The 26230-nt window shown below is 42.1% G+C and overlaps 1 protein-coding gene and 1 non-coding gene across 7 annotated transcripts in view; both read left to right on the top strand.

The window, feature by feature from the left end:
- The window catches only part of kcnq5b (potassium voltage-gated channel, KQT-like subfamily, member 5b), a 76611-nt gene that overhangs the window by 23590 nt on the left and 26791 nt on the right, over positions 1-26230 (top strand). The gene's annotated exons all lie outside the window — the stretch shown is intronic.
- On the top strand, positions 25647-25718 carry trnaa-cgc (transfer RNA alanine (anticodon CGC)). Its single transcript has one exon. It is a non-coding gene; the product is annotated as a tRNA-Ala (tRNA).

Below are 26230 nucleotides of genomic sequence, written 5' to 3'. Positions count from 1 at the left end.
TGTGCCACAGCCTCCAGCTGCTGAAGCTATTTACAGCTCGCGTGCGAGCTTTTTCCTCCTTTCTAATCTCTCCTCAGCCGTAACTCAGACTCTGGTACCGCTGACGGAGAGAATAGCGAGAGAAAGACCAAAAAAAAAAAACGATTTTACATGTGCGGCGTTCCAAATCGTAACAATTAAAGGGAGGGGGGAGGTCTGCGAACGTGGCGGAGCAGTCGCCGCGCCTTGTGTGTGGCAGAAAACCGCAGAACTAGGCCGAGCCATTTGAAAGGAAGAGGCTAGAGTGGCAATTTTCCTGTCCATTTTGTAGGGATGTAATTGGCACTTGAACGTATACTCGATGCTTGGTCCAAAGCGTGGAACGGTACGTAAGGAGATGTGTTGCTGCAGTGAAGCCTCGCATTCCTGAGGTTTTGTCCTTGTCATGCAGCTCTCTGGAAATATTGTGCTGCCAAAAAGACACTCTCAGCACTGTCTTCGCTAATAAATGCCACTACTTTCACTCGTCCTTCTCCTGCCATTTCTCGGTTTTCCACTCGTGCTCACTTCAAGCTCCGGGGGGTGAAGGGCTCCTTTGTGAACTGATGAGACAAAGAGACACAGAAGAGTGTCTGGAGAAGGAGGAGAAGGAAATGGAGGAGTCTAGTTCCCTCCGGTCAAACGAGCTGATGGGAGACTGAATGAAACAATGAGACAGAGAGAGCCGTGAATGAAGCGCGTACAGTGTGACAGTGTAGATCCGAACAAGAGATCAGGCCTGGGAGAACACGAAAAAATCTGGGTCCTGTCTGTCTTGTTCTTTACTTTACGTTACTTTACTTTACTTGCCAGACGCTTTTATCCAAAGCGACTTACAAGGAGAAGACACCAGCAATTCTCATTTGGTTTTCATAGATTGTGAGTCAAAAAACAAAGAGCCCTGATAAGGTCTAACTTGTCAAGAATAGAACATGCTGGACAAATGTTTTTTTGTGAGTTTGTGTGTGTGTGCGTGTTAGACTCGTTTGAATGACCTTTTGAACAAGTGGGTTTTCAGCTGCTTCTTGAAGGTGGTGGTAGTCTCGGCTAGTCGAATGGAGACCCCATGAAGAGGGAATTTTTAGTCTCTGTTCTTGTGCTTTTATCCCCTCTCCTTCACAGCGTTTCCCGTGTTACATTCTACGTCAAAGCAGACTTTACATGGAGTACAGTACGTGTCGGGCTTCATTTAAATCCGTTTTTTTTCTCCCTGATATTGCCAGAGTGAAACTGAAGACACCAGAGATAATAAAGAGTTTATAATAAATATCGTTTCTAGTGCGCTGAGAACCGCATTTATCACAGCTGTGCAGTTTATTACCCCTACATGCACATGCAACACAGACACAGCAGTAATAGGTTTTCAGCAAGTGGAAAAACCGCTTGCTACCCTCTGACATGCTGTCACTTTACTCCATTTTAAAAGCCTCCATAAAACTCCCAGCAACACTTGTTTTTCCACGATGAAATAAATGCCCACCGTATCAGTAAGAGACTGTAAGGCGAGTCTGCTCCTGTGCGGGCAGCTCTGAAATTGTTCTGCACACTGAGGCAGACTGAGGAGGTGATTGGGATGAATGAATGAATCGTTCCGAAATGGGTGAAATGGCATGTAGCAGGAACCCATGAATGAGTGCATTTGTCCGTGTGGAAAGCTGGAAAGTCACCTCAGACATCAGGATCAGTGGCTCTGTGTTTGGTTAACGGCCATTTCCTGCACACACCTAGACGCGTCTCCTCGCCACTGAACAGTGCTGGCATTCATTCTTGCCGTTGCTGGCCTCTCCTTCCTAAACTGGACCCCAGACCTGGGCTTGTTAGGCCCCTCCCATCAGCACACCCTGTCCTGGGTCATTAGTTGGCCTGGCTTCAATTTCGGGCTCTTTGATCAGCATGACAATACGTTTTTCAACTATACCTGTTACTATAGGTGTGTGTGTGTGTGTGTGTGTGTGTGTGTGTGTGTGTTTGTCTATATATATACACACACACACACACACACACACACACACACATAGTGGATAGAGAAATCAGCAAAAAATTAAAATCTGTGTTTTTCTGTCAGTATATGGGGTGCTGTGTGTACATTTAATGAGCAAAAAAAAGCTCTTAAATAATTTTAGCAAATGGCGGCAATATAACAGAGTGAAAAATTTAAGGGGGTCTGAATACTTTCCGTACCAACTGTACCGACTGACCACTATTGATGTGAATAACACTGATTATTTCATTACTGTACTGGCACCTGGCAGTGGGTGGGATTTATTAGGTAGCAAGCGACTTTCTTGACGCTGGGTTCAACAACAGGTTTTAACTTTCCCCTTCACCCTTGGGTTCGGTTTCTTTTTTTCTATTTTATTTCATTCTGCCATTTGTTCTTTATTTCTCTTCCTCTCTCTGTCTGGTGAAGCATGCCTGTTGCTAATGAAGGGGAGGAGAGGCGATCGGATCACACACCATATATTTTTATTAGCAGAGGCCAATGCCGTTCTCCAGGTCACCCGTCCGCTGAGTTATTTTTGGCCCCAGTAATGGACCTTCATTAGCCTCTACATTACACTGGCTAATTGAATTGGTGCTGGAGTGTCAATACCCCAGTCTGGCTGAGCTATGTGTGTGACAATGTAACCTTACTTGGCTTTTATTACTTTACTCTTCTGGGCTCTTCAGCGACTTTTCCCCTTTGGACTGACACACACACACACTACTACTTTTATATTTAGAAAATATTATCTAATATTGCACTGTTCCATTTTGCTCATCGGTATTTGCACTGCTTTTTACTTTGTACCTTCGGTATTTATTTCTGTCTGTCTATCTTGTTATCCGCACAAATCTTATCTTGTTTGCCTCAAATCTTATTCTTCCACTGCCTGTGTCCCTTGTTCGTACTTTATGTAGCAGAGTTTGTCGATGTCGCAGACATGCACTTTGTCAGTATGTACCTTTAGCACCTGGTTCCGGAAAAAAACAATGTTTCACTAACATGTATGTAGCTGAAATGACAATGAAACTCACTTGAACTTGACTCTTCTGCTCCCCAGGATTTGAAAAAGGAACATTTTCTCTCAGTGTTCCACCTCTGCTCTCCTTCTCCTCTGCTTCTCTAGTCATATGCAGTAATAACGATGCATTATGGCTTAATGGAGAGACTTGCCACACTGAGCAAACTGTCAATCAACCCTAAAAGAGCTGCTTTTACAGCTCTGACACGCTCAAGCATTGTGTGTCGGCCTCCTGGGTATCTCTGCTCCTTCTGTTGGATCCTGGCTACATGACTGTTGTCTATCCTTCCTGTGAGATGAAGTGAGGAAATTCATTACAGTCCTCCAAAGGAAATAAATGAGTGTAAACATTCCAACACATCCATTCCCTCAAAAATGTATTATTTTGCAGAGTCTTAATGCACTTTGGAATGACAATGAGTTTTATTCTGGTCCTGATATACTGTGTGTTTTCAAGGTGTGCTGTGGTACACCCCCTGGTAGAACTACCCAGAGCATTGCAATGTGTTTACTTGCAATGTCATTTTTTTAGAAATGTTTTAGGCCACATTTAGGGGTTTGGATGTCATAGAAGTACCTGAATGTGTAATGCACATCATATCCATCCATAAAATAACGATTCAGTGTGTACTAGTCCAAACCCAGAATGACACAAGCACCAGCAACATCCCAGAAACAGTTCAGGCTTTTAACTAAGCATGTTGCTCTAACATGGTTTAACAATAGGTGGCCCATATGAAAACTTTTTGGATTTTACACTCTCTCGCTTACAATTACTGCTGGGTTTGCAGTGGTGGCCTAGTGGTTAAGGAAGCGTCCCAGTAATCAGAAGGTTGCTGGTTCGAATCCCGATCTGCCAAGGTACCACTGAGGTGTCACTGAGCTAAGCACCGTCCCCACACACTGCTCCCCGGGCACCTGTCATGGCTGCCCACTGCTCACTCAGGGTGATGGGTTAAATGCAGAGGACAAATTTCACTGCGTGCTGTGCTGCTGTGTATCACGTGTGACAATCACTTCACTTTCACTGACATTTCTGACAGAACTAGAGACTATCCATCACATATGTCGCCTGGATTCCTTGTGGAAATATTCCAGTTAGATATTTCAAGAAATTCATTTGGATAGGGTGAACACTTATTTTGGAACTGAGAGCAGTGGAATGTGAGATTTTTTTTTAATGGGCAGAAGACTAAGCTTCTGGTAAAATTCTACCTTATGCTCTTCTAAAAGCACCAGTACCCAGGCTCTACATAAAATGTTCAGGTTTGGAAACATTACTTTTCCCTTTCTCGATGTCCGCTGTGGAGTGTCCCATTGGAATGAAACACGGTACAATCGTAGACCTTTGAAATCATAGTTTTCACTCTACCGGTGGGGCTTCCCAGAATGATAATCACGGTTATTTTGATCAATATTGTAATCATGATTATTCATTACTTTAGGTAAAACACATTTTAATGCCCTTTCTTTTTTAAGCAATAAGTGAACAAGGCTTTCAGTTCAAAATTAAACCTCAAATGAAACTATGCAGTAGCCTATGCAGAAAAGGCAAATACTACAAGGAACAGAAACACCAGCCTGTCATTTTCTGGCTTAAGAGATGACCGAAAACAAGTCACTGTGTTCTATATTTAATATGAAAGATGAACAACCTCCTTATTTGAAAAAATAAGCCGTATGTGGCGTAAAGTCCGGCATTTTCCTTTTGTACTGCCAGAAAAACGTGGTTCAATAAGTTTGGAACCTCATCCAAATATGACAGCAGTATTGACGCATGCTGAGAGGTAGTATATATCTATTTTTTTATTTGTAGATATCCATGTTGTCACCTACTGCTCCCAACAATCTCACTCTTTCACAATTTGAGGTTGCTGCTCATACAGCCTATGCTTTTGTTCGCCCCATGGTTGTCATTTCAACTATATACATGTTAGACGGTACATAGTGAAACGGAATAACGTTTCTCCAGAACACACACAAACTGCTACATAAGGTGCAAACAGGGGACACAGGCAGTTCAAGAGTAACATTTAACAAAAAAAACCATGTAGACAGATGGCGCTAAACCGGTGAAATGAATAATAAATAAATGTGCGAAGTGCAATAGTGCAAATACTGCTGTGTAAAATGGAACCGAGCATTAGTAGATATAACAGAGGTAGTGTGTGTGTGTGTGTGTGTGTGTGTGTCTGTTCACAGAAGAAAGTCCCTGAGTGTTCAGGGGTCCGAATGCTTCGGTAACCTTTTCCGGGGTGCAGTGTTATTTTTCACACACAATTCTGGTTAATTAATTGAGTCCATGGTACATTTTTTTTCTTCGAACCAGTAACCTTCTGATTATGGGGCCGCTTCCTTAACCGCGAGGCCACCTCTGCCCCAATAGACTAAAGAGTGGTCACGCTGAAGGATACGTTATATTTAAGAACCCTTTTTGAATGGGTTCAGTTACCTGGACAGTTTGAGACTGCTCGCATGATCTACATTTCCTCGTTGGAAACTTATTTTTTTTTCTTGTTGGATGGCCACAAGAGTGGATAAGTGCAGCCTCTGTGAGACTTGGTAATTATAATATCAAAAACGACGGGTTCTGGAAGCAGCAAAACCCACTCAGATGGAAATTTCTAAAGAATTTCTAAAGGATTATTTTTTTTGTGAAAAAATGCGAGTATCCCGAAATAGAAATGCGTATTTCTCTTACTTCCATTTGAAAAAGAGTAAAACATTATGGCAGTTAACACATGCCGGAATGTTTTCTCCTTTTTTTTATAATGACACTGTCGAAAAAGGCTATTTAACAGACACTGTGCTCTGATTTCTTTTCCCTGCATTTGCACTGCTGGCCCAGGAATTTTATTAATGGAAACTGTGGAGGGGGGAATTTTTTCCGAGCACCATTATAGGCCACTCTGACCACTCTGAGTACCTTTGTTTGTCTGGTGTCTGCTCCTCCGCAGCCGTGCCCACTGGAGCAATGAGCTTTCCATACATCGGCCTCGGGTGCATATTATTGGATGGTTTTGGGGTCTGTATGAAGAAGGCTGAGTAGCGTTGGAAATGTGTTTCACAGCGTCTGAAGGTGGTGTTCCCGGGAATTTGGGAAGGAAATTGAAGTTCTGCTAAGCAATTTTGTTGATAGTCTGAAGCACCCAAATATTCCTGCCCCTGGCAAATATTCTGCACACTTGTATTTAAATTTGAGAATTGTGTGTGTGGTAATACAACCCCTTGTATTTAAGTCAACCCCTACTTTTGTTTGTCAAAGTCAAATGATAAGACATTAAGTATTTACAGCTCCTTGAACAAGTCTGAAAGATTTACTTTTCGTTTACATATTTATTTTGCCGTTTGTCCATGCTTCTATGTTCATCCCATGTCTGTGTATGACTTCAGTCCCTGACACTCCCACTCCTTCAATTGGGCAATGAACACATTCTTCAGTTCAGTAGTGAATTAACATTGTATAACTTTTTTTTTTTTTTCATACTGCACGTCCAGATGCAGGCGGTTTAAATAAAACACGTTTTCTGACCTAAGAAATTCCTTGTAATTTTCAGACTGATTTGCCTGAATATAAATTAATTGAGGTATGGAGATGGGGTGAAAATGAGGCCAGCGGCGTCTGGTGAGTGTTTATTAAAGGTTCCTTTTAAACCAGGTCTCAGATTTACCCTGACCAGACTCTTTTTCACCTCTGCCACCTTAGTTAGTCTTGACTAAGCAGAAGCTATATGAAGGTGTGTATGTGTGTGTCATGACCAGCGTTTCAGGGAATCCGTATGGTTTCCTCAGTTCCAGATACTGCTCTGGTTCCCCCATTCAGGCCTTTGCTGTAGAGTCCTGGAGTCCTGCTGAAGTTCAGTGTGCAGCTCAGTGCAGTGGACTCTGGTCTGCTCTTGATCTGATTTTCTCCGTCTTCCTCCATTGTGCAAAAAAAGGCATATAGGATATAATGCCTTTACTTTATAGAATCTGTATCTCTCTTGTCTTTCTCACACTCTGACTCCAGTATCATCCTTCCATTACTGACTGTTGAACAGGCATCCTTCACTGGGACTGTAGATTTTGCTGCGTCCCAGTGGCCGAATATATACAGTTAATTATTTATTCATACATTCACTCTCATGGAACTTAACATGGAATATATATGTATCTATGCAATGGAATAAACACACACACTTTATCTATTCCATTGCATAGATAAAGACATTTGGTTTTTAAAGCAAATATGTTTAGATATTAAGATTTTATGGCTTCATCAGCACTTCAGGAAGGTTTGTCTGGACCTGCCATGCTGAATCAATCTCTCCTCCAGGGTGGATGTATTTGGTTGGGCCAGACACATTACCTCCATGCCCCTTAGATGGCGCCCCACCAGTTCTCTGAAAATTAATGGTTCCTTTAAAAATAAAAAATAAAACCACTTATGTAATTGGATTTATAACAGCTTCTATCACTACTGCTGAGAGCGCAACAAGATATGGTGAAAACTGGGGTTTAAATGCATCACCATGGCAACAGAACTCGCATGAAAACCACAAAGAGCACGAAAGCTGCCTGAACCCTGCAAAAAGCTTTTCTCAGCAGTTACACACCAGTTTGTCACCATACATTCATGGCCCCAGTGGGCTATTGGGCCATAAAAGCCACCTGTACAACTTTCATAATACCAGAAAAGGACCAGAAATGTTAATAACAAGTCATTTACTCATTATTGCTTTTTCTGTAGTTGCACATGGCTCATGGTTTAAGGGCACTTTTTTGGGGGAAGGAGAACAAGAAAAAAGTAGAAATCTACAGTCTGCCACAAAGGAGTCCGGAGTAGCCTTTGCCACTGATGTGAGTGGATGCTGGGGGCATAAAAAGAGTGCAGCATATGGAATGAGAGCTGAGTGCTGCTGCTCTTACATACACATACCCTGCCCTTGTTGCTTCTGAATCCATTTAACCCTGAGGAACACAATTGTCCACCAAGTACAGGCTTTCTTCCTACATTTTTTTTTTATTAACTGCAAATGCTCCATAAGTAAGTGAAAACATCTAAACCTCCATATTTATTCCTGTCTTAATAGTAAGAGTAAAAGATAAAACAGGCTCTGGAAATATCATTTTGCATTTTGCCCATTTGCACGTGATATACACACAGTGCATTACAGCTTGCCGAATGGGGCTCTCAGAGGACCCAGGCTGATACCTGTACACCAGTGAAAGGGATCATGGGAGTGTCAGAAATAGACCATGGACAGAGGTGAGTAGTAACGAGTTACAATTATTTGAGTAGCTTTTGAAAAAATAAAAAGGGCTTCTTTTTTTTTTTTTAATACATTTGTGAATAAGAACTGTACTCTTACTTCAATACATTGAGCATTTTAAACCATTTGGTTGCTTTATTTTTGCCAAACAGATGCTGCCAGTAGGTCTAACACATTTTACCATTCGAAGGAGCAACAATAACCAATCAGACGTAGCCATGCAGTCACATGACCACACACAAACGGGGACAGAATAGCGGCACAAACTCTGCACGCACACAGCACAGACACGGAGCGAAAAATGTCAAAAAATCTAAGATTACAGAAAGAATACAGAATCTCAGTCTTTCATACAGACCCTTTTTGTGTTTGTGAACATTTTTCATGTCCTCTGACGAATTTTTTTTTTGCTTTTATATCAGTCTTATTGGTCCCTTAATACTGTCTCTAAAGTCTCTTTCTGAAATTCAGCCTTGGTGTAGAATTACAGCCACTTTCATCCAGTCTCACAATAAGATTTCCCCAGGACGCGCCGTTTCGGCGCAGAGGAGAGGTAGTACCCTAGTGGGCAACACACTTGCCTATGAACAAGAAGACCCAGGTTCAAATCCCGCTTACTACCATTGTGTCCCTGAGCAAGACACTTAACCCTAAGTTGCTCCAGGGCGGGACTGTCCCTGTAACTACTGATTGTAAGTCGCTCTGGATAACGGCGTCTGATAAATGCTGTAAATGTAAAATGAGACGAGGCAGGATGAATAGCAGAGCGGCCTACAGATGTTTAGCGGGCATTTTTTTTTTTTTGCGATGTTGGGGAAGACTTGACAGCGAATTAACCACAATGTTTCACACCGTGTTTAATCGTCAAACCTGTTAATCCCCGCAACCCTATCTGTTTGTGACAGTAGCAAGCACATTTACTTGCTCGTTCTCAGTCTTCTCAGGCTGGTAATTTGATAATGAGTTTGTACGGCGGTGGCTTCCAGACGTGGGTGTTCCCTTTTCTGGGGAGTTGGCAACGTCGAGCATTTCCTCAGCGCACACAGGAAGGTTTGCAGGTGCACAGCAGGTTCATGCATCATCTTAACAGCATTAAGGTTGTGACTGTCACCATCAGCACACCAGGGCTTTTTATTTTTTCTTTCGGAACAATGAACAGTGTGTCTTGTCTCTGGCATAGTTCAGTGGGACAGCCTATTCCAATCCAGACATAACAAATAAAGACAGGTCCGAGATTTTCAACTGCAATCACAAAAAATATTTTGATTATGTTTTCTTGTTGTTTCTGGGGCTTAAGAAATATTTTCTGTGTTTAGTCTGCACAGAGAAAAGAGACGTGTTTTTGCAGGAAAGATGGTGTGAATGAATTGAACGAAGGAGACCGTCTTCAACCTTGTGTTATTTGGGATGTGGTTTCTGCGTCTGGCAGAGATGAAAATGCTTCCTGTCTCCACCGTTGCCCTTCCAAAATGTATATGATGCTTATTAGTTTAGATAATTAAGCACAATTAGGCACCATTTCCAAGACTTTGCACTTGGTGACCTCTCAAGAGAGACTTTTCAAGTAATGGAAACTTTGATAAAAGTGTCCCTGCACAGAAAGCCAGGAGCACTTAGTCTGTGTGTAAATACGCGGTACAAAGATGAGCTCTCTGGCTTTCAAGTAAAAAGTAAAGCCCGTCCTTTGTCCAGAAAGTCTTACTTACATTTCATGGGATAAGATCCTTCACCTGTTAGGAGTTGTACCCCCTTCTCATCCAGTCGATTTGTGTTCTGGATCATTTCGATTGAAGAGCATTTGCATGCTCAGAAGTAATTGAAGTAGACATCAGCGCTGGATGAAGTCACGTTTACAGTTGCATTGTTCGGTTTCTGAACTAAAATGCCAGGCCAAGGTCATTCATTTCTTTCAGAGCTACCGAGAGGAACATAAAAGTCTATTATAAGGTGAAAGGCTGAAGCGAGATTGAGTTAACGTTTACCGTGGGAAACGTCCATTAGTTCTTGTCTTGTGTTACCACTATTGTTGCAAATCGTTTTCCATTTCAGCCTGGTCCATTCTAGCTAGCTTTTATTTTGGGCATCGCCTTTATTTGAACTTTTCAAACTCTTTGAATCTCTTTGGATCTCTTGGATTCACTGAGCACATTTAGAGCATTAGAATGTGAATGTGGCATTGTCTGGAGCAGTAGCAGCCTCTGTGTTGTTCAGCGTTGTAGTATGTGTCATGTGGAGATGCTTTTCTGTGAAGGAATAGCCTTCTTTAAATCGCATTGCTCCTAATACATGTCCGTATTTACATCAAGTACAAGAGACAATTTTAACATTGTGTCTCAAAACATAATGCGACAATACAATAACAGGCATGAGTAAAGCATATCTCGATTAACGTTCAAGGTATAACACAGCATACACTCCTGAGCAAAATCATACAGCAACAAAGTAGCCAATTTATTGAAAATGATATATACTTCAGCTGATCAAAAGTTTAAGCTGAAGAATACAGCGGAACAGAACTAAAAGTGTCAAAAATGCGCCCCCTTGTAAAGTCCCCTTGTTGCTTGGTAGGAGGCGTGGTTGGTTGTTCTTTAATGCCGTCTCATGGTTTTTAGACGGTATGAATATGGGCCTTAATCTTGGTCAAGGATTGGCCTGTGAAATTGTTTGGGGTCTACAACTTGCCTTTTTTTGTCCAATAACCGTCAAGATAATTTAAGAAATTGAAAATGTTTGTTGCTCAACAATCCTGCCATGTTTAAAGACAGTGTTAATGATTGATAGAAAATGACAGAAAATCTTATATTGCACAGATTCTGCCTTTTGAACAGCCTTTTTGGGTTTAAATGCAGTTTTCAATGCAGTTATGATCCACCAACGTGAAATGCAAATCTTTGTCATTTCTGATCTCGTAACGATATTATGAGATGACCGCATTGCAAGTGCGACTTTGGTGGGTCTTGTATGGGATGAGATACACTGCAAACACTGCCTCTGCCACAGTAGCAAAATGTCCATTTGATGTTTTTAATTTAAACCTGATGTAAAGCTGAAAATCAAAGCGCAGATCATGGAAATACTAACCAGATGTTCTCCCAAAGTCAACAGTTCTTTCTTTTAACACTCTGTCTTAATAAGCCCTTAATAGAAACCCCCAACTAAACCAAAACATTGCCCTAAATTACATACTCTATGCATATTGAATGTAATGAACTGGCAAACAGACACACCAAACTTACCATAAGCTCTATTTTAAATGGCCATCCGGACATCTTTGGTGACTGCTGTTGTGTTCATGTTGTTTCTTAACATCTTCAGACAAAGTAATTGTTATGGCTGTGTAGCTGTATGAAATGTTGTATGAAGTTAGTTGCATTGCTGGTAGGACACATCCTTACTTAAAAAAGATTTCTGTTTCCAGTATGATAGTGAGTGAAGGAGATGTTATTCTTTTTCCTCCCTGGGGGATCATTCTTAACCCCGACGATGAGTAATGACCAAGGGCGGTCTTGATCGCACTATGATTAGATAATTAAGTAAAGACACGCTGAGTGAATTATGTGTACTTAACTGGCACAGCCATTAATGGACGGAAAATATCTTTACTGAGAACTCCACAGATGTTCCACTGCGATTCTGAGGGAACAGATTTATTTTATCTTGTTGTATCATCACTCTGCTCCTGTCTGGTTTGCTCTACTGTATGTTTTGTTTTAAAAAGAACTGTGCCTTGTGGCTTGCTTACTTCTGAGGAATTTCTCTATAGATCCTGCATTATGTGGAAGAAAAAAACTGTTAAAAAAAAAAAAAAACGAACGTGAAATGCATTTTTTGAGGGAGTGGTACCTTCTGGACTGATTATATTTCTATTGTACTAATGTAGCAGGCAAAATAGTGATGTAACAATGTTTCATTGATTTGCAATATCAGTACTTGTTTCATCGTGAAATTCAGCTTTCCTCACCTTTTTAGATCATCTGAACTGGTGGTGGGAAAATTCTACTTTGGATTGGCAGGAATCATGTATCAAAATGGATTAGCTCTCTTGAAAACCTCCCTGTGTTGTTCCTGCAGACAATATCAGGTAGAGATGTGTGGTAGGATGTCGAACTGTCAGAAAGCCCCGTGCCCTGCTACCTATAAAACATAAGCAGGAAATGACAAGTTAAACTTTTGTTCAAAAGGCATTTGAGGGTCTCTGTCTAGCAAGTGTAGGTCTGCTGAGAATCTAATGAGCCATGACTCCCTCTTTCTGTCTCTTTATTTTTTTCTCCATCACCCTTCCAGATAAAAGGCACACAACTGGACTTCATCCCATCTTTTCTTCCCTCACCTGTATCGAATCACAGAGAAGGCTCTGTTCCCCTTTCCCTTTTGATAAGGGCCTAACTATACTGCGTTTCTCTCAAGTCCAGTGTGAGTGATGGGAACACATGCAGCCTCCACAGTGGTGCATTGTTAGTTATTATTCTCCCCGAGGTGGAAGTATAGCAATCACCACGGCTCCTCGTTTTAAAGCCTATTGAAGCCGCCGTGGTCGTGGAGGGCCATTGTGCAGCTCCGCTGATAATTGCCCTTAAAAGAAGGAAAACCATGGAGGCCTGCAAATAGCTGGAAATGCTGGTTGAGACTGAAGTGGCAGACTTTCATCCGTAGTTTATTACTCTGTATAATAGAGATACTATGAAAGATTTGTAAGGCAGATACATTCAGGGAGCTATTTCATTTTATTTTGGTGGCCAGTGCGAATCAGCTTTCCTTGCTGGGACATGTAAAGGCTCAGAATTCAGTTGGCGTAATTATCTGTGAAATTGCTCTGATGGTTTTCATTCAGTCAAAGCATTGGATTCAGGATAATGATGCACTACTGGCCCTACATTCACCCTCATTCAATTTACTCTATTGTTTGTTGGACAGAAGAGCAGCTATTTACAGATTTATACCTGTACTTATCTAAGAGGCAATTTAGTACTGCTTATTGATTATCATTGATCAGTTGAAAGCCTACCAAATATCAGATACAGGCCGCTGGCTGAAACACTGAGTGTGAAAATTGTAATCACTGAAACATGTAATTACTCTAATTGATCCGTAGCCTTCAACAATATTCATCTCACTGTCAGAAACGGTGGTCTTCCACTGCAGATTGATTTACTCAGCGCATGTTAGAATCGATTTAATTCCTGTAAAATTCAGAAAATTCCATCAACCACCTGACCAGTTCATGGGTTATGAGAGATCTTATTTTTAGGCATTCGCTCCATTAACTTGATTAATGCATATGTTCAGGCTGGACAGAATAGTACGGAGATGTCCCCTGTCACCTTCACACAAGTCGTTATTCATCAGTCCAGAGGTCATCTATCTCTCGTTATTGCACCTCTTCTAATCAACCCGAGGCCTGTCCCCTGTCCAATCACTATCACATGCCCATATCATATGTGATGATATGTATTGTGATGGTATTGTGGTTTGTGATGGATTTATGAAGGATATCGTAGAGTTTTTTAGAGTTTGAATAATGTTCACTTGATTCTTTCAGCTTTGTCTCATTCTCCATTTCTATCATTTGTGCTTTTTAGCCAGAAGTTTCTGTGCATTTGAGCGGCCCGAGAATCCTCATGAGTATATATCGCTTCTGTGTGTTTATGGGGTGTGCGTTGTATCTGTAAAGTAGCGGCACAGAAGCCTTGGAGCAACATTTTTTTTTATAAACACATAAATATTTATGCGAATTATGAACACATTACAAGCATGTTCATGTTGCTTTTAACATATTTTTTTTATTTTCTTTCACTACACCAGCACAACTTGAGACAAGTGACTGAGCTGCAGGCATTGACGTCAACAAAACTCAAGACCACTCCTGGAAGCTTTTGCCTTTTTCCGATTCTTGAAAGAGAACAATGCCGCAGTGTTCAGATGCTGTTTTAAAGTGGCAGCTGAACCATGAAAGTTCAAGGGTCCATCTGAAAGGCTTCGTACTGACATCCTGATAGCAAAAAGAAGGCCTGGACCTCTTCCTTGGTCTCATGTGTGCTTCTGATTTTGTGTATATAACCAAGGTTATAAATGATGAACCGAGGAAGTGCAGAAAGACTGATGCTTGCACTGAGGTGTTTTATTGATGTTGAACACAGGCAAGTCCACCCTTTGGCCGGCAGGGTAAAAATGCATCCCGGACAAACACGATAATGCGAAAGTCACAGATATTTTGAAACCTGCAGAGCACAAATGGTATCAAATGGTATAAAGCAAAGGGGCTGAGAAGCTGTCAAAACACACACTGGAACACTCAATCCATCTTTGCTTGGTAAGTACTGAACTGGCCACTGCGAGCAGGTCCTTAAGGTGCCGTGTGGATGATGGCGTGCCCTCTGCTGGTCTCTGTGTGGTTGTTACATAATGACAACCACCAATTTCTAGTGGTGCTTAATTCATATTAATCAAACATTGAAAACCTTAAAGAAGGTAAAAGTGCAGAGACATATCATTCATTTATATTTATTTAAAAATAAGAGAGCCCTTTTTAGTCTTAATTATCTCCAAAAAAGATTTCTAGCTTGCATTTGAAGACCTTCAGTGACTCGGCTGTTCTAGCATCTAGTGGAAGTTCATTCCACCACCTAGGAGCCAAGAGAGAGAAGAGTCTAGATCATATCACTGAAACATGTCTCACCGCTCGGTTGCTTGTCTTGAGCCAGATTTGATGTCCTTGTTTAAATGGACAAGCAGGGAGTATGGGGGAAGAGGATGAGGGTTGCTTCTCTGGATGATGTTCATTATGCATCACTGCAGGGCTGCAGGGGAAGCCAAATGCTTCTCCCATTTCATATCTGAGCAAATTGCTAAGACTGTACGCAGATGAAAGAAAGAAGGATATGCATACATACATACATACCTTGTAAAGATATGCATTCAGTGTGTGTCTGTGTGTGTGGTGTCCATGGAAGAATAAAGGTCTTCTCAGTAGGGAGTCCTTGACTATCCGTCAGGAGTGTGAGACAGAGAGCATCTTTAATTGCGAAGCAGTCTCTCTGATTTCTCCAGTGTTCTCCTTCGTGATTAATCTGGACCGCTGATGCAGCTATACCGCAAGGCTCCAGCATAGGAAGCATCATCCTTCATCCTGTCCCAAATTTATATGTCGTAAGAGGAGTCTTGGGGAAAGAGGAAAAGAAGGAAGATGGATTTTTAAGATGTGTGATTAATGTGGCTCTTGCTATTTGGGGCTGGATGACGGTGGGTGAGGATTGCCTGCAGGATTTTTCTTTTTCACCCTTTGGTGGCTGTAGCTCAGCCCATGGCTAGGCGTCTCATATTAAAGTACATGTATACAGTGCAAGCCGTGCAGAACATGCATCGATGGAGGGATTTGATTACAATACAAGAAACAAGACGAATGCAGGCACACACAACAGTTATAAATATACCGGGTGAAAACACTCAAGCACACAATAGACACAGAGACATCAGGACATCCCGGCCCGGAGTGCCAGGAACAGTTTGAGTCATGACTCTCTACCATAGTAAAGAATCGTACTCTGACATAGAACTGATTCGCTCAGCTCACTCTGTCTTAGGATGTATTTACAGTCCCTCGTGATAAATAGAATAAGGTTTACACAAATACACACGATTGTGGTCTTCTGAGCACCAACAAGTTCATCCACCTCAGAAGGGAAAAAATGGTCATAAAAACAACCAGTTATTCTATTATACATTGGGGCCTCTCAGTAATTCTTTTTTTGCACAATGTTTTTGCCCCACTGCAAGTAGCAAACCAGGGGCCGAGGCTAAGACTGTGTCGCACGTTGGGAAAAACAGGGTAAAAAAAGCACGAAAGACCATGCATTACGTTCAACGCCAGGATGCTAAGCCATCGAAACACACATCTATGCACTCTTTGACATAGTGGTTGCCCCGGTGAGGCCTACTGGTTACATAACGATTGGGACAAAAGACTTTTGAGTTCCGAAAAATCGTCTTTTTTTACTTTGCGTGTACAAAGATTAATTCGATGTCGACTTGTAGATCATTTGATGCCGTTGACTGCACAGCATCATTCTCTACATGTTGCACCATGTTTGATTCAACTCTAGTTGAATATGTATCGCAGGCAACACTAAGTTAAAAACAAGCTAACATGAGTTGACATCCTTTCAAATGCACAGATCAGTGGATTCTAACGTTACGGGATGAGGCCTCACAAGGTTAAATTCTTTCCCACATGCCTGGCTTTAAGAAAAATGCACTTGCTCTGGCCTTGCTGGCAGAGGACTGGTGGTAAGTCGTGGACGGATAATGAGGTGTCTGACCAGCTCATTACAGCATGACCTGCTATCATTAATACCTGTTTGCAGGCAGCGAGGCCATACTGGCCTCAAGGAGCGCGAGGGGGCAGATCGATGTGGCAGACTTTTGTGGAGAGAGATAAACAGGTGTGATGGATAGGTGGGTGCTGTCTTTGAATTTACACAGCAAGGTGAGACCAACCTCCCCCAAATCCTACCTAATTTTGAGGGGAGCACTTTTAGAGCTAATGTCCATTCTTCAAATGCACTACTTACTACATTACAGTGATTTAGTATAGGCAATCCCCATGCCTTGTAGTACAGGAGAGTCATGTTCAGAACGTTAAACTGACTGAATGATGCCTGTTCATAATTGCTTCTGTTGTTTAGTGCTAAACGTAAGATGGAAAGAGAGTTAGATCAACAAGAATTTAATCATCAGGAGCCATGGGATTTTAATCTACAGTAACAAGAGGATGTTTCCTAGTCTCCATGAGGTGCCAATGTGCCAAGTCATGGCAGAGAGTGTCGAGATCGTTTCACCATTAACAATGGCAGTATGCTCACAAATGATAGGTTCACAAGTGAATTTCTTTGCGTAATGTCAAGTCACTTTGTTTTGTACAGCACTGATAAAAACTGTTGTATAGTGAACTAGAGTTTAATAAAATAACAACCGTGATATACATTTTTGAGAGCATCAGGGCATTCTGACTGTCAGCAAAGTCTTTCAGACGTCAACACAGAACCAGCCGTCCCTGTACTGACTTCTCAACATTTCGACAGGTGAGGGAGCTCAGAGATTTGCTCCCGGGCCTTTTTTCAGTACATTGAACCCAGCCACTAGGGATGCACGTGTCAATTAATTTCTTGCCCGTCCCAAGCCCGCCAGGAAGGACATCCTGTCAGAAACTTTTGCGCATCAGATTATGAGGACATGCAGGTAGTAGGTGTGGAAGAGGAAGATGCAGAGGATAAGAGGAAGTGGAGATGATTGATCCACGGTGGCGACCCCTAATGGGAGCAGCCGAAAGTAGACGGGTAATTGTTTTGGCAGCAATAATGTAGACCGAGAACCTGGTTTCCTCGCAGGCTGAAAATAAAATGAACCTCATTCATTTACGAGACACATGACGTGACAGGAAGTGGCCACCTGACTCATACGGTGTTTCTAAATGGGCTGGGAACTTAAAAATATCTTCTGTGTAAAAGTGGGTTTTTACAGACTAGTTGCGTACTTGTGTCAGCGCTCCACAACAAGCAACTTGCCGCGGTGTGTAGACTGCCACAATAATAAAGGCCACAGTGTGAGCATTTTTAAAAGTCTGCCTGCTTACCCCTGCTCTGCTTATATTGCTGAGATAAGTGGGAAAAAAACACCAATAGTGGTGGGTCCCTGTTATTTCACTGGTCTGAATAAGAGAATTACTTTTTAAACTCAATTTCTCTGCCGTCTGAGGTTGTCTCGTAAAAAAAAAAACAATTTAGGCTGTTTTTCTGCTGTTTTTGTTGCTTCATGATTATTTTGAAGCTGTTTGGTGTCTCTGAGTGTAGTGATCTGACCGGGAGACATTGTTACAAGAGGGATGCACTCAGTCCATCTGTTCTTCTCTAATTAAGGAATTTGATGAGGGTAAAAGCAATTACACAATTTCAGCCATTGTATCAAGGAATCACAAAATGTTAGAAAAAAAACAAAAAAAAACAACGTTATGAATGTACACTGCATTACTGTCACTTACTTGGTACTCACTCATACACTCGTAGGGCCCTGTTTTCATGTTGTGCTATGATGTGCTAAGCATGTTTGCTACACATATAGTTATTTTAAATTCCATGTGCTCCTTCACACACAAAGTCCAAAAAATGTGGAGGTGGGACGAATTTTGTGTAAATGACATTGCAAGGTCATTCTAATGTAAATTAATATATGAATTTGGAATAAGGCAGTAATTTAAAACAACATAAGCTTTAGACTTGTAACTAGGGCTTGATATCCAGTATGGCACTGTGGGTAAGAAACACTTGCTGTAAGGGAATCAGGCTGGGATAATGCAGTATTTTCTTCTCATTTCACATTAAATGTCACAATAGACTTCTTGAGTTGATATATTATAAGAGTGCAGTTTGTCTTCACTTGGAATTATAATTAGCAGAATAGTGTTTTTATGGTTTATTTTTACAAGGTTGTTGAATGCATCAGGTTATAAGCTGTTTTGTGGCCTACTGGAATTGATGGGACAAATGTCATTCAGTTGCATAGCCTTGTAAGATTTTTTTTTTTATTGAAAGCCCTGGGCCCACCAGGTCACGCCATATGTTTGTCTTGTTAGACCTAATGGTCCTAATGTGCCTCTCATGTATATCAGCATATGTATCCTCCACGTCCTGAGCTTCTCTCATTCAGTTTAGACCTGGTCAGAGAGAATAGCTAGTTCATGTTAGTAGGCTTCCATGCCGGTTTTGTGTTCCTTTAATAAATATAATTTTGTTGCACACTTGTGCCTTGTGCCTCATCCCGGTGTGACATACAACAATGACATGCCCCGCATAGCCGACATAATTCGCCAAGATGAATTTGGCCCCTCCACTGTCCCAGCGACACTCTACACAGGGTTCTTACAGCCCGGAGCTCACTACACCATCTGGGAGCTGCTCGACTGGCCCAGACTCCAACGATGACAAGGATGAGTAGTTTGATTAGATTAGATTAGATTCAACTTTATTGTCATTACACATGTACAAGTACAGGGCAACGAAATGTAGTTTAGGTCTAACCAGAAGTGCAATAAGCAGCAAGTGCAGGATACAGTTCAAATAAGTTAAGTTATATATATATACATAAAGTGATATGTGCTATACATAAAGTGATATGTGCAGTACAAAGTGATATGTGCAGTACAAAGTGATATGTGCAGTGCAGTGATTATCAAGAGTGTATGGGGGGGGCAGAGGAGTTCAGCAAGGAAACAGCTCTGGGAAAAAAGCTGTTCCTAAGTCTGCTGGTTCTTGTCCGTGGTAGCCTGAACCGTCTGCCTGAAGGCAGGAGAGAGAACAGTTCGTGGGCCGGGTGGGAGGAGTCCTTAAGAATACTGCGAGCTCGACGCAGACAGTGCTTCCTCTGGATTTCCTCAATGGATGGAAGTGGAGTCCCTGTGATGCGCTGGGCAGTTTTCACCACCCGCTGCATCGCCTTACGCTCAGCAACAGTGCAGCTTCCATACCACACTGTGAGACAGCTGGTAAGGATGCTCTCTATTGTAGAGCGGTAAAAGTTCAACAGGATGGTAGTGGGTAGCTGGTTCTTTTTTAATGTTCTCAAGAAGAAGAGGCGCTGGTGAGCCTTCTTGACCAGGCTGGAGGTGTTAATGCTCCAGGACAGGTCCTCTGAGATGTGGGTCCCCAGGAACTTGAAGGATGTAACAGGCTGCACAGTCATCCCATTGATGTGGATGGGATCATGCGAGCCTCTTCTCTCCCTCCTGAAGTCCACAATGAGCTCCTTGGTCTTGGTGGTGTTTAAAAGAAGGTTATTTTCTGTGCACCAAGTGGCCAGATGCTGGACCTCCTCCCTGTAGGCAGTCTCATCGTTGTTGTCGATGAGACCTATCATCGTGGTGTCATCTGCAAACTTAATAACGGAGTTTGATCCATACATAGGTCGGCAGTCATGGGTGAAGACATAGGTCGGCAGTCATGGGTGAAGAAAATGATGACTACACGACAGGACTCTAGACTAACTTTTTGCACTGGTGCGCTTTTTTTTTTTCTAAAGGGTGCACCAGATTATTGACTGCGTCATATTTAACAACGCCGTTTTACAGGTTCACTTTCTTTCTTCTTTTGTAACCGCTGTCCATATAGGCAATATTGATTTGTAACTAACAAGCTGGTTAACACAAAGTTCTTTATTTAAAGCACAATTCTACAAGAAGGGTAACTGTGTTGGTGCTTCACTGAGCTGAAATGAAAACAAGATAAATAAAAAGGAAATCTGATGATCTGTTTGCTGCTGCCTGTTGCTGACAGGCAGCGGGTAGAGGGGACACTGGCCATGTAATTTGTTTTATAGATGCACTGTGCTTTTTCAGCGTTTAATCTTTAGCGTTTTACTTCGGCTTGGGTTTGTGCGGTAAAGCCGATGCTACTTTGTATTTGCACTGGCAACAAAAGCAAAGTCTGAGGTGTGGAAAGAAAGTTTCATCATGAAAAATTAAGTTAAAACGAATAAATGACTCATAACACGCACAAACCATGTTGGTACGGTCATGTTGGCCAACATCCACCAAAATAATGTCGGGTTTGCGCTCCTTGAGGCCAGTAGTTTAAAAAGCTAAACTTGCCGGGCTGGAGTCTAGGTTTTGAGGCCTGATTACAGCTTTAATCCATGGCTACATCCACTCTGTCTATCTGAAGGGTCCGGCTACTCACCTCTCTCACTTTCTCTGCAGCACGCACACTTTCAAAGGTACAGGAATATGTGGTTGTGGTGGTTTGTGCTTGGATGCTTGGGCCACAGGGAGTTTACAGAGACTCTCCTGCATGAACAGCTGGTCACAGCATTGAAAAGTTAGGCCGAATCTGAGCCCTGCACGTGGGAAAACATTGGGAGATGGAGGAAGAGTTTGGAGACAGGGATTCTTTGGGCCGACCTCTTCCCCAACACTGGCATCATGATGCATGGCCCAATCTACCACTGTCTATTGGCTAGTGACCCCAGCCCCAAGGTCGGATTGACAAGGAGAGGGTCTCCGAGTTCCCGGGCCTGCCTGTCCACTCCCAGACAATGGAGGAGGACTCCCATGAAACTACAACTGTCCCGCCATAGGGTGGTCTTCAGTTACTGTATACTCCTCCCTCCGTAGTTGCACCATTAAGGGGGAATTTCTTATCCTTAATGATCCTCATTTGCCTCTCATTAGAGATCTCATTTACTTCCTTATTTGAGCTCCTGTGCTTCCTCACATCCTGGGTGCTTTTCAAATGCAAATATGTGCATCTACATACCCCCGATATCTTCGTCAGAGAGAAAAATTTGTAGGATTCCATGCCTGTTTTGTGTTCACTTGAAAAATACACTGCTCAAAAAAATAAAGGGAACACATTTTAAATCTGAATTAATTAAATATTATCATCACATAGAAATCCAATTTGTGATGAAATATAGATTGGAGTGTGCTGGTTTTTCAACTGGTCCTAATATGTCTGAATACATGGGCGTGACTTTTGATGCTGATTGTCACATTCCAAATATTTCTAGGACGGCGTACTTCCACCTATGAAACATTGCTAGAGTTAGGAAGTTCCTCTCCATTTCTGATGCAGAGAAATTAGTTCATGCATTCATAACTACTATACTGGATTATTGTAATTCTCTGTTTTCTGGTTGCTCTGCTGAATAAATAATTGAATAATTGAATAATTGAATAATTGAATAATTGAATATCAGACGAATCCGCCCTTACCTGTCAACCCAGGCCACCCAACTACTGGTTCAGTCCTTAGTAATCTCACGACTGGACTACTGCAACTCCCTTCTAGCTGGTCTACCTCTATGTACCATCCGACCTCTACAACTCATACAAAATGCAGCAGCACGACTGATCTTCAACCTTCCCAAATTCTCCCATACCACCCCTCTGCTACGTTCCCTTCACTGGCTCCCAGTAGCTGCACGCATCAGGTTCAAAATACTGATGCTGGCCTACAAAGCCAAACATGGAGCAGCACCATCCTACCTCACAGCCCTCATTACACCTCGCACTGCACCTCGTCTACTCCGAGCCTCCAGTACTGCTCGCCTGGTCCCTCCATCTCTGAAGGTAAAAGGAAAACATTCATCCAGACTCTTCTCCGTCTTGGCCCCTCGGTGGTGGAATGAACTTCCCCTCGAGGTCAGAACAGCTCAGTCACTGAGCACCTTCAAACGGCAGCTCAAGACCTTCCTCTTTAAAGAATATTTAGATTAAATTGTAATTTTCTTGTCAAACTTTGTGTACAGAATCTACAACAGAGTGAATTAAATAGATGTATTCATAGTTGGGGTCCTAGTGAACCGGAATTGATCTCTTCATCGATGGTAACTTGAAAGCACGTTGTAAGTCGCTCTGGATAAGGGCGTCTGCCAAATGCCGTAAATGTAAATGTAAATGTAATGAATTGAATAAACTTCAGCTCGTCCAAAACTCTGCAGCCTTACACGTGCCAGAAGGTACGAACACATTACGCCTGTATTGTCTTCATTGCATTCGCTTCAAGTTAAGATGCGTATTGACTTCAAGATTCTGCTTATGACCTATAAAGCTTTGCATGGTCTTGCTCAAGTTTATCTTAGTAACATACTAGTCCCTCACAACCCACCACATGCCCTTTGTTCTCTGTGAGAAGGCTTACTGCCTGTTCCCCGTGTACGCAAAGTCACCTCTGGAAGTAGAGCATTTGCTTGTACATCCCAAGTCTTAGGAACAATTTCCGAGGACTGATTCAGACACAGTATCAGTATTTAAACAGGCTGAAAACGTAATAGTAATCTGGTGCTGACCAGAGGAGAATGGGTTCCTCTCAAGGTTTTCGTCCTGTTACAGGGAGTTTTTATTCCTTGCCACTGTTGCCTCTGGCTTGCTCACCTGGGGCTCTGAGCACTGTTCTATTTGTTAGACGATTTGCAACAATGTACATTGTAAAAAGTGGCATATAAATAAAGATTAATTGATTGATTCATCACAAAAAAAATCACTTTTGTTTGGGCCATGTCCTCTAAAAACTCACGGCCTATCTGTAGGTATGTTTTGTTCTGTCTTCCCCAAAATTATTTCCCACAGTTCTAACTTGCCTAAATGAACCTGAACAATGGATGGATTGCATCTTGCCTGCAGGTATCCCGTATCCTCTTAATAAATAGGCTGCTTCTCCTGCTCTGATATAGCTCCTTTAGTCATTCTTACCAGGACTTTCATGGATGCTCGCTAAGACGCATTCAATTACTGTAATGGTTACATCATTGCTTTTGCTACTGTAGGCATTGCTGGGTGAAAGAAAGATGGCAGAGAGGCCAAATTTTTTGTGACTCTTCTGTTCAATGCTTTTTAGGCACAGCTATCACTACCTGTGCGGGTTGGGTGAATTAGCAAGACTGTCAATCATTTTTGCCTGCTAAATAATGTCTGGATAGCGTCTGGATGTCTGGAAAAAAGATACGCACACTCACACAGGTTAAAGCTTTTGCACCGCCTCACATCGGTCACTTCGTATATAAACACAGACACACACCCCTCACTTATGCTTCTGCTTGGCCCTATGCAAAAACAGAAGGATGAGTGAGAGCGAGAAACATAGCAAAAGACAGACGACACTTGGCCAAAGAACGTTGTGCATCATGGAAATTTTGTCATAGAAATGTTGCTGGCACACTGTAGGTGTAGTGTGTGTGTGTGTGTGTGTAAGGACACGTGCTTGGTTGCAGAACGCTTTGGTATGTCCTTCTCTGCAGCTGCTGACAGAGTGCTTTGACTGCTTTATATGCGCTGATCGCATTTTATACTTCTACTGCATATATTCACTTGTTTTGCAATGCTGTACTGTCAGTGTATTGACTTCTTGTTTGACATTTCATCCCCGCATGTACTGTAACATCTGACCTTCATGAAATGAGACTGTGACTTCTCTAAATCACAAATGTGTGTGTGTCTGTGTGTGTTGTCCAACACAGTCATCCTTTCCTAATTGATTAAGTGTCTACAGTGAAACTCATCTGGTGTCTGTTTTGTTAAGTAGTTGCTGGGAAATTAAGCCTTTTGTTTTTATACCAGTAATAACTCAACTTGCTTTGCTACACAAATAGTCGTGATATTGAATGTACATCTGGCAGAGAAAAAACATGGTTGTCTCAAACTCAAGAACTTAATGGCTCGCGCACATACACACACAGGCTGACTCAAACAGAGCCCTTGGCAGCCCAGACAGAGCTGTGCTGTGCTGTATTATTTTTCATGGTGGCAGTGCTTTTTTCGAGTCTGGTTTTAGGCTCTGTATGCTTTTAGTGTTAGAGGGGATATAAGAAAGACGTGAATATGCACAATTGCCCCTGTGCAAAAGCAAAAAAATCCTTAAGCTAAAATCTTCAACATACGCACACAAAAAAAATCCCTTTTTGTGTGGTAGACATTAAATGGTAATGTAATTTCAACAGTTCCTTTTTATGTAATGAAAAGTAATATATGCATATATGCACATTTTCTCTGAATCTCTTATTCAGTAATGCTCACCACTGCACAATCATAATCTTTGAATTCAGCACCCTGGACAGCTCGCATACAAACAACAGTCCACATTCTTCACTGTTATAGGGTCTTTTCCATGCCACATGCGCGCATGATCAAATAAAAAAAAAATTAGCTTTCTATAGGGCTGGGTCAAATGAACAAACATTATCAGTCTTTTTTCTCTAATGTATGATTTTGATAATCATCATGATATAGATTCAAAATTAATTCCTAATTAATTCCTTTCATAATGCAAACGAAATATTCGCGCCGGTTCGATTTTGTATTGTTTAATAAATCATTTCCATTATGTCCCACCTCAGCGCTTCCTCCCCCGTCAGCTCGCGGACGTGACAGTCTGTAGTAACACAGACCGATTACTTTCCATAAAGTAAGTGAAAGTGTTTGTGATGCCTCTTTGAATATGAGGTCATAGCATCAAATGTTGTCACAACCAACTGATGTGACCAGCTGTGTGACTAGTGGGCTCCTTTGGGGAATCGGCATGTTCATAGTATTTGTGAAGGTGACGATTTCACTCACTCGTTTCTTGCAAACTGGCTTTCCGATCAGTTTGTTCTGATTCAAAAAACCAAACCACTTCCACACACTGCTTCACATTCTGCTTCATCATTTCACCTGGATACTGTATACGCTGATCGAACCCGAGAGACTCGCAGCCGTTGCAGCCCAGATCCTGTCACAGTCCCTCTCATACATAGCTCATACATAAAAGGTCCCCGGTGGTCTAGTGGTTAGGAATCGCTACTTTCACCACCGTGGCCCGGGTTGGATTCCCGGTCAGGGAAAGTTTTCACCAGGGATGTGGCTCAGTGGTAGAGCGCATGCTTCGCAAGTATGAGGTCCCTGGTTCAATCCCCAGCATCTCCACAAGTTTGTTGGGGCAGTGGTGGCCTAGCAATTAAGGAAGCGGCCTCATAATCAGAAGGTTGCCGGTTCGATTCCCGATCTGCCAAGGTGCCACTGATCAAAGAACCGTGCCCTGGCTACCTGGAGGGCCGGATGGTTTACATGAGAGACAAACTTTAAACATAATTCTGCTAGAAAGCACTGGAAGTATTTAAAAAATGTCAACCAGATATTTTTCCAAGAGGAAAATAAAAAAAGTTGTGAACAAGTGAAGTGATTGAACACTTCAGCATAGCACAGACAAGTAAATGTGTCCTCTGCTTTTAACCATCACCCATGGTGAGCAGTAGGCAGCCATGACAGGCTCCCGGGGAGCAGGGTGTGGGGACGGTGCTTTGCTCAGTGGCGGTTCAGGGATTGGAAACAGCAACCTTCTGATTACGGGGCCGCTTCCTTAAGCGCTAGGCCACAAGTGCGCCAAGAAGTGCTTCAAAGTACCATCATTAGTATCATATCGAGTTTGAAGTTTCAGT

This window comes from Denticeps clupeoides, chromosome 3 (genome assembly GCF_900700375.1).
Source record: "Denticeps clupeoides chromosome 3, fDenClu1.1, whole genome shotgun sequence".
In the NCBI taxonomy this organism is placed as follows: domain Eukaryota; kingdom Metazoa; phylum Chordata; class Actinopteri; order Clupeiformes; family Denticipitidae; genus Denticeps; species Denticeps clupeoides.
This window is presented reverse-complemented; position numbering and strand designations above follow the sequence as displayed.